This window comes from Corylus avellana, chromosome ca7, assembly GCF_901000735.1.
Source record: "Corylus avellana chromosome ca7, CavTom2PMs-1.0".
In the NCBI taxonomy this organism is placed as follows: Eukaryota; Viridiplantae; Streptophyta; class Magnoliopsida; order Fagales; family Betulaceae; genus Corylus; species Corylus avellana.
In genome coordinates this window covers 25,479,640-25,486,050 of record NC_081547.1, presented here as the reverse complement: position 1 = coordinate 25,486,050, position 6,411 = coordinate 25,479,640, and positions in this window count along the sequence as shown.

Genomic DNA, 6,411 nt, shown 5'->3' with positions numbered 1-6,411 from the left:
ACAGCACTTCACTTGTAAGTCATTCACTTCAGTTAATACAAATATACAAGATTGAACTCTCTGTTTCCAATTTCCTTTCTCTGCTTCATACACTTGACATGGTATTAGAGCTTTTTTAAGGCTTTGCCATGGAATCTACTATCCCTAATCTTTCTTTCTTCTTCATCTTCTCTCAATTCCGTTGCTATTTATGATGATCTATCATCAAATTCTCTCTATCTCCACCATGGAGATGGTCCTGGTTCACATATGGTTGTTCAACCATTGAATGGATAGAATTACATAGCTTGGAGTAGATCCATGATCATGGTTCTCACAGCAAAGAAAAAGCTAGGATTCATTGATGGTTCTCTGCCTCAACCATCATCTGTTGCTAATCCAAGTTTTCGCTCTTGGATGCGATGTAATAATATGGTGCTTTCATGGATCATGAACTCCGTGACAAAGGAGATTGTCATCAGCATTCTCTACATTACCAATGCTGAAACTATGTGGAAAGACTTGAAAGAATGTTTTTCACAAGGTAATGGTGCTCGTATTTTTGAACTGAAGAAATCTATTTTTGCTTTCTCTCAAGGAAATAATTCTGTCAATGCTTACTATACTACTCTCAAAGAGCTTCGGGATGAGTTAGTTAATTTTGAATCAATTCCAACATGTACTTGTGGTTGTAAATGCTCTTGTGGAATTATCAAGAAAATTATGGAGAATCGGGATAGGGATTATATTCTGCAATTTTTGATGGGGTTAAATGATGCTTATTCTCACATTTGTGGTCAACTTCTACTCATTGATCCTCTTCCCACAATGAATAAGGTCTTTTCTTTAATCATTCAAGAAGAATGGCAAAGAATGTTCAAGTCTGCTTCGGTTAATCACAATCTGTTTCAAAACAGTGTTGCTTTGGTGTCTAGATCCCCTGTTTCATTAAACACTAACCAAAACCCCAAGCAATTTCTGAAAAAAGGATCGTCCTACTTGTAGTCACTGTGTAATACCCAAAAATAAATTAGGGTTAAGTACACTCTAATTATGGTGCTAGGGATTTGCTCCCATTTGATAAAGTGTAAGACCTTGGACTCTTTAAGAATTTACTATTGCACCGAACTTTCAACAGAGGTATCAATGCCTATAGTACTGAAGAATCAACTTGTACATGGTAACCAATGAGTATGGGATCAATTACGGTGTGAAGGTTAAGGAATAATTCCTACCGGACGAGAAAGCATTGAAAATACCATCTTAAGAGGGAATCTTAGATTTTTGAATCCCAAGAAGGCACTCAAAAATATTGGGATGTATACCATGACATTCATCTTGGAAAGAGCTTTCCGGAATGGGGTCGCATGCGCAATTCTGAGACCTGTAGCAAAAGTTATGCCCGTTTCACTGAACACTGGGCAATCAATGAATAGTACACGAGCGCTCGTGTGGGGATTAGACTGAGCGCTTGTTGCCTTTTTTTGGGACCACTGACAAAAGTTATGAATAGTACACGAGCGCTCGTTCCTTTGCAGAATTTTTCCTGCAACGCTTGAAAATAATTTTTTGCCCATTGTGAACAGTACACGAGCACTCAACCCTGTAGTACCAAGAGTGCTCAACCCTTTCCTTATATTTTCTATTTTGCCTTCAGCCTCTTCCCCTATAAACACTCCCACCCCCAATTCGTTCCTTTAAGCCTATTTTCATCCCAGAAATGCTGCTTGAGTGTTGTGTGAGCTTTTGAGTGTTTCTTTGGTATTCTTGGAGGAGAATGAGAGATTTCTTGAAGGTTTTGCTTCAATGAGGTAATCTTCTAAGTCTAGCTTGTTCCTTACTTAGTTATCATGTTTTTCATAGTTAGCTTAGTTGTTGGTTTGAACTTCTAGTTAGGTTGTTGTCTTTGATTTTGATTTAAGCTTGGTTTAGGATTTCCTTTCCATTAGACATTGTTTTGGGTTAGAAAGTGTTAGAAACCCTTTTTGTGGCCTTAGGACCAGTTGAGAAGGCTTAGGAGATTGTTGGACCAAACGAGGTTCTGTCTGAACCTCTCTGGCCGAGCGCTCGCCTAGAGACATTCCAAGCAACGTCGTCTTGTCCCTATGTTCTACCACAGCTGTTTTCTATTCTAGGATCATTTTAGCTCGGGTTTAAAGCTAATGCTAGGTCTTTTCTCAGTATTCGAGGTATGGAGCCTCAATGGGATTTTACGGAGAAGTATTACAACCTAGGTGAGTACAAACTCATATGAATGCTTGTTGTTACTTTTTCCGCATTATTTTATATATCAAATATGAATATTTACAACTCTCATGAAATACATTTTGAAACTACTGTGAATTCTTTTTTTTTGTAAAAACATATGTTGGTTAACAAGATAATGATGAGACTTGTAAAATACAAACAAGACTAATTGCATTGTATGACATGGTACAACAGTACGTGCGGGATAACGGTCATGGGCTTACCATACAAGTTAACTTTTATGGTCAAATGTGTGTGTGTGTGTGCGGGCTTTGGATCCAATGGTTTTCATGACCCGCGTAGCCATAGCCAAATGGTTGGTCACTATAGGATGTACATCACAAGTAGCGTAGGTCACCCGAGGTCGGACTTGGTCGGGCTACTAGTGGTGGACGATATCATACAATATCCGGCGCACCAGTATTGAAGGCGGTGGTCCTGGGAAAAACAGGAACGAATAACAGCTTGTAAATAGACAGCAATAGAGAAACCACAAGCTAAGTTTCAAAGATTAGAGACGCCAGAAACCAAAAATGATTAATCAGCAATTCCACGAGGTCTCGGCAGCAGCAACAGAGGCAGTTCCATCACTTGCCAGCGGAAGTTGAGGAAATCAAATCAATTTTGACAGAGCTGTTACAAGATGTTGAAGATTGCCTTGTGGTTTGGCTTAGCTAGGCTAAAGGTAAAATCCACATTATCCAATTTTTGACCCAGCGTCGCAATGGTGTCATTGCATGATAAGAAAGAAATATTTCGTTTTTCTTTCACTAAGGATGATCGAAGTGGTGCTTCTTCCACATGTTCTTCCCCGCCAAGGAAAAGAGGAAAGTTACAATGCGACAGACACTTTTCATCATACTCGAGTAATTATAAAATTCCCTCTTGTGTCATTCCAAAAATGAGGTAGCTCTTAATATTACCATTTGATTAAAATTCAATAATGATCAATCACAAACCCAATAGTGATTTTAAGAGCCACATCATTCTTGAAGGAAAACAAAAAGGACACAAAAGAGACTTCTAAAATTACTCATCATACTCATCTGTTCCAGTTCCATCATCCAAGGAAACAGGGCACATAATTTGGCTTTCTACGCTTGGTTATGTTGTTTAAGTGCGTGTGGAAATTTATTTTATTTCATTTTTTTCGTTTATAATTTTTCTTTTTGTCTAATTGAAAAACATTTAGGGTCATTGTTATTTTATTCACATCTTGTCTTCTCATGTCATGTGCTCTATGTTTATAAAGTTACACCACGGCACCATAAGATATGATTATGAGCAGTATCGGGACACGACATGAGAAGATAGGATGTGAATATGATTTTGCTTGGTACTGGGACACATGATGTGTCATACGGATAGCAAGACACACCACAACGAAGGACGGATCCGCGAAGATGTGGGCTACCAGTTGGATGGCTTTCTCCCAAGTGTACACCTATGGTGATGGTTTTTTGCTCGGCCACGATCTATCAGTCAAAAAAGATCCCCACTGCGGGGAACTTTCCTATGGCCACATGATTGAACTTATAATTTTCCTCTAGAACAAGCTAACCAGCATCACTCAGAGTTTAAGAAATGCAGAAAATGACTTATGGGGTAGTTAAGTCTCAATAGGAGATATGTTCATGAGAAACCAAAGAAAGTCTCATGAGTTAAAAAGCAAACTCCTTATATGATTATGCAACTTAGATTCATTTCATGCACGGTTACCATTTATTGTTGCAATTATTTTATTTCATAATCTAATACCATATGTGGCATGGAATTTTCTTAGCTAATGTTCTATCTTAAGATTTTACCTTATATGATGTGTTTACTTACTAAGTTGTGAAGCTTATTTCTTTCGCCCGTAAACCCTGTTTATAGATGTTGTTGCTAATGGTCTTATACATTATCTTCTTTCGGGATGGCATTCTTCTTGGAGTTTATAGGCTTGCTAGCCCAGACATTTGGCCCTATGAGGAGGACAACATTCTCACCCCTGTCACCGTTGTTCAAATTTAAGCACATGTATTATATGTACCTCGTTGTGAGCTAAATAAGTTGATACCTATGATCATTGGCTTAGTAATTCTATCGTGCAGATTATCATCACCATTTTGGTTATGTTTGGTACGTAGAATGGTTATTTTATTGTAAAAAAAAATGAATAGTCTTTATTAAGAATGAAAAAATGTAGAATAGAATAACTTTTATACTTCATTTTGTCCTTAGTGGGGGAGTATGTAATTTTATATGCAATAAATTACACTTAAAGAAAAAAAAAAACATAAACGGGGTTGCAAGATGCCTGAAGCAACAAAAGCTTTTTTCAATCATGCTCTTTGTTCCTGTTTGCATATTTTTTCAAGCCTAGAGGGAATTGAAATTGAAGAATCATATCCATTTTGAACAAGTACCGGTTTGAAGAAAAATTTGAGGGAATTACATTTTACCTCTTAAAGTTTGGGTTTATTTTCAATTCGACCTCAAAGTTTTAATTTTTTACAATTTAGTAATTCTTTTTTCACAAAGAAACAGTGATCACTTATATAGCTTTCTTCCCCAAAATGCCCCTTCTTGCTTATCTGTCGATTCCTCCCTTCTTGCTTCTTCTCCGCCACACCCACCAACGCGGCCGCCACCATCACCAAGAGACGCCTTAGCACCTCCCTCAGGGACGACACTGACCCAGAAACCAAGAGACAAGACCAAGACTCCTCCACCTTCAACGACACCGTTTTTGCCCGCACCACCACCACAAGTACTCGGAGTTCTTTCCCGAAGAGCCCTCAGACTCTGGGTTTGTTGGAAGAGATTATTCATGGGCTTTTTTCAAAACCCTCGTCCAAGAGATTTGACCCTCCAAAAACAGAGACCAATCTTCCACAGATTTCTGATATGTATGTGGATGGGTTGAAGAAAGGGCTAAAGAACGAGCATTTCTGATATGATATGTATTGCTCTGTTTGCTTCCCGAGAAAATGTAGGAAGGAATAGCAAAAGTAATTTATCTTTTTTATTTTTTCAATTTTCTGGATTCTTGGCTATTCAGGATGAGTTGGAACTTACTTTCAACTGACACTGTTTGGGATTGATTTCGTTTCTCATTCACAAGAAATAAGATTTGTTTGCTGAAATGCAATGCTCTGTTTGCTTCTCGAGAAAATGTAGGAAGGAAAAGCAAAAGGAATTCATCTTTTTATTTTTTCGATTTTCTGGATTCTTGGTTATTTAGGATTAGTTGGAAGTTACTTTCAACTGACACTGTTTGACATTGATTTCTTAGATTTCTAAAATTCAAGACGGCTTGTTAGATTCATATATGACACTGTTAGGCCTTTTTTTTTTTTTTTTTTTGTGAAAATTGTTCGTTTCTTCTTCATTTTGGGGATGAGGGCATTTTAGAAAAAAAAAAAAAAAAAAGTCAACACTGCACGTGATCACTGTTCTGCAGTCAAAATGGCTGACAGAAGGACCAAATTACAAAAAATTAAAATTTTAGGGGTAAATTACAAAAATTAAAATTTTAGAAATCGAATTGAAAATAGTCTCAAACTTTAGGAAGTAAGATGTAATTTTCCCGGAAAACTTTGTTATTTCTTCAACGGTGTCGTTTGCAGAATATAAGCTCCAAAAAGGTTCCCCTTGGTCACCTTAATTTTGTATTCTCTCATCAGTGTCCAGGATTTCCACCTTTTCATTTAGCGTAGCACAAAATATCTGTTAGATTAAGGAGCCAACAGCAAAACGCCCGACATTTGTTAATGTTTGAAGCTACCATATGTGTCAGACTTAAACTAATGCTGTGTCATGGCATTAATGTTGTGGAAACATCTGTGAAGCCCGTGTATTGGTAGGTCTGAATATATCCTTAATCAAGGTAAAGAGTAGTACTGCTACATTTGCTTTGTTTTGTGCTCTTAATTTTGGCGTCTTCCTTTCAAACCTCATGATCAGGTTTAACTTCCATAAGCCATGATGATTGTTTTACCATGTTGTTCTTCAATTGCAGTAGTAAGTTGTGAAGTGATTAATCTTTTTCTTTAGTATGATGATTGGGATTTAATAGTCTCATTGTCAAACCAAACTCAAGAATGTGCAAGTCTTATATTTACTATATCTTGATATGGCAACCAATAATTTGCATTCTTCAAATTCAATTTCAGTAAACTCAATACAGAGCATTCATTGATT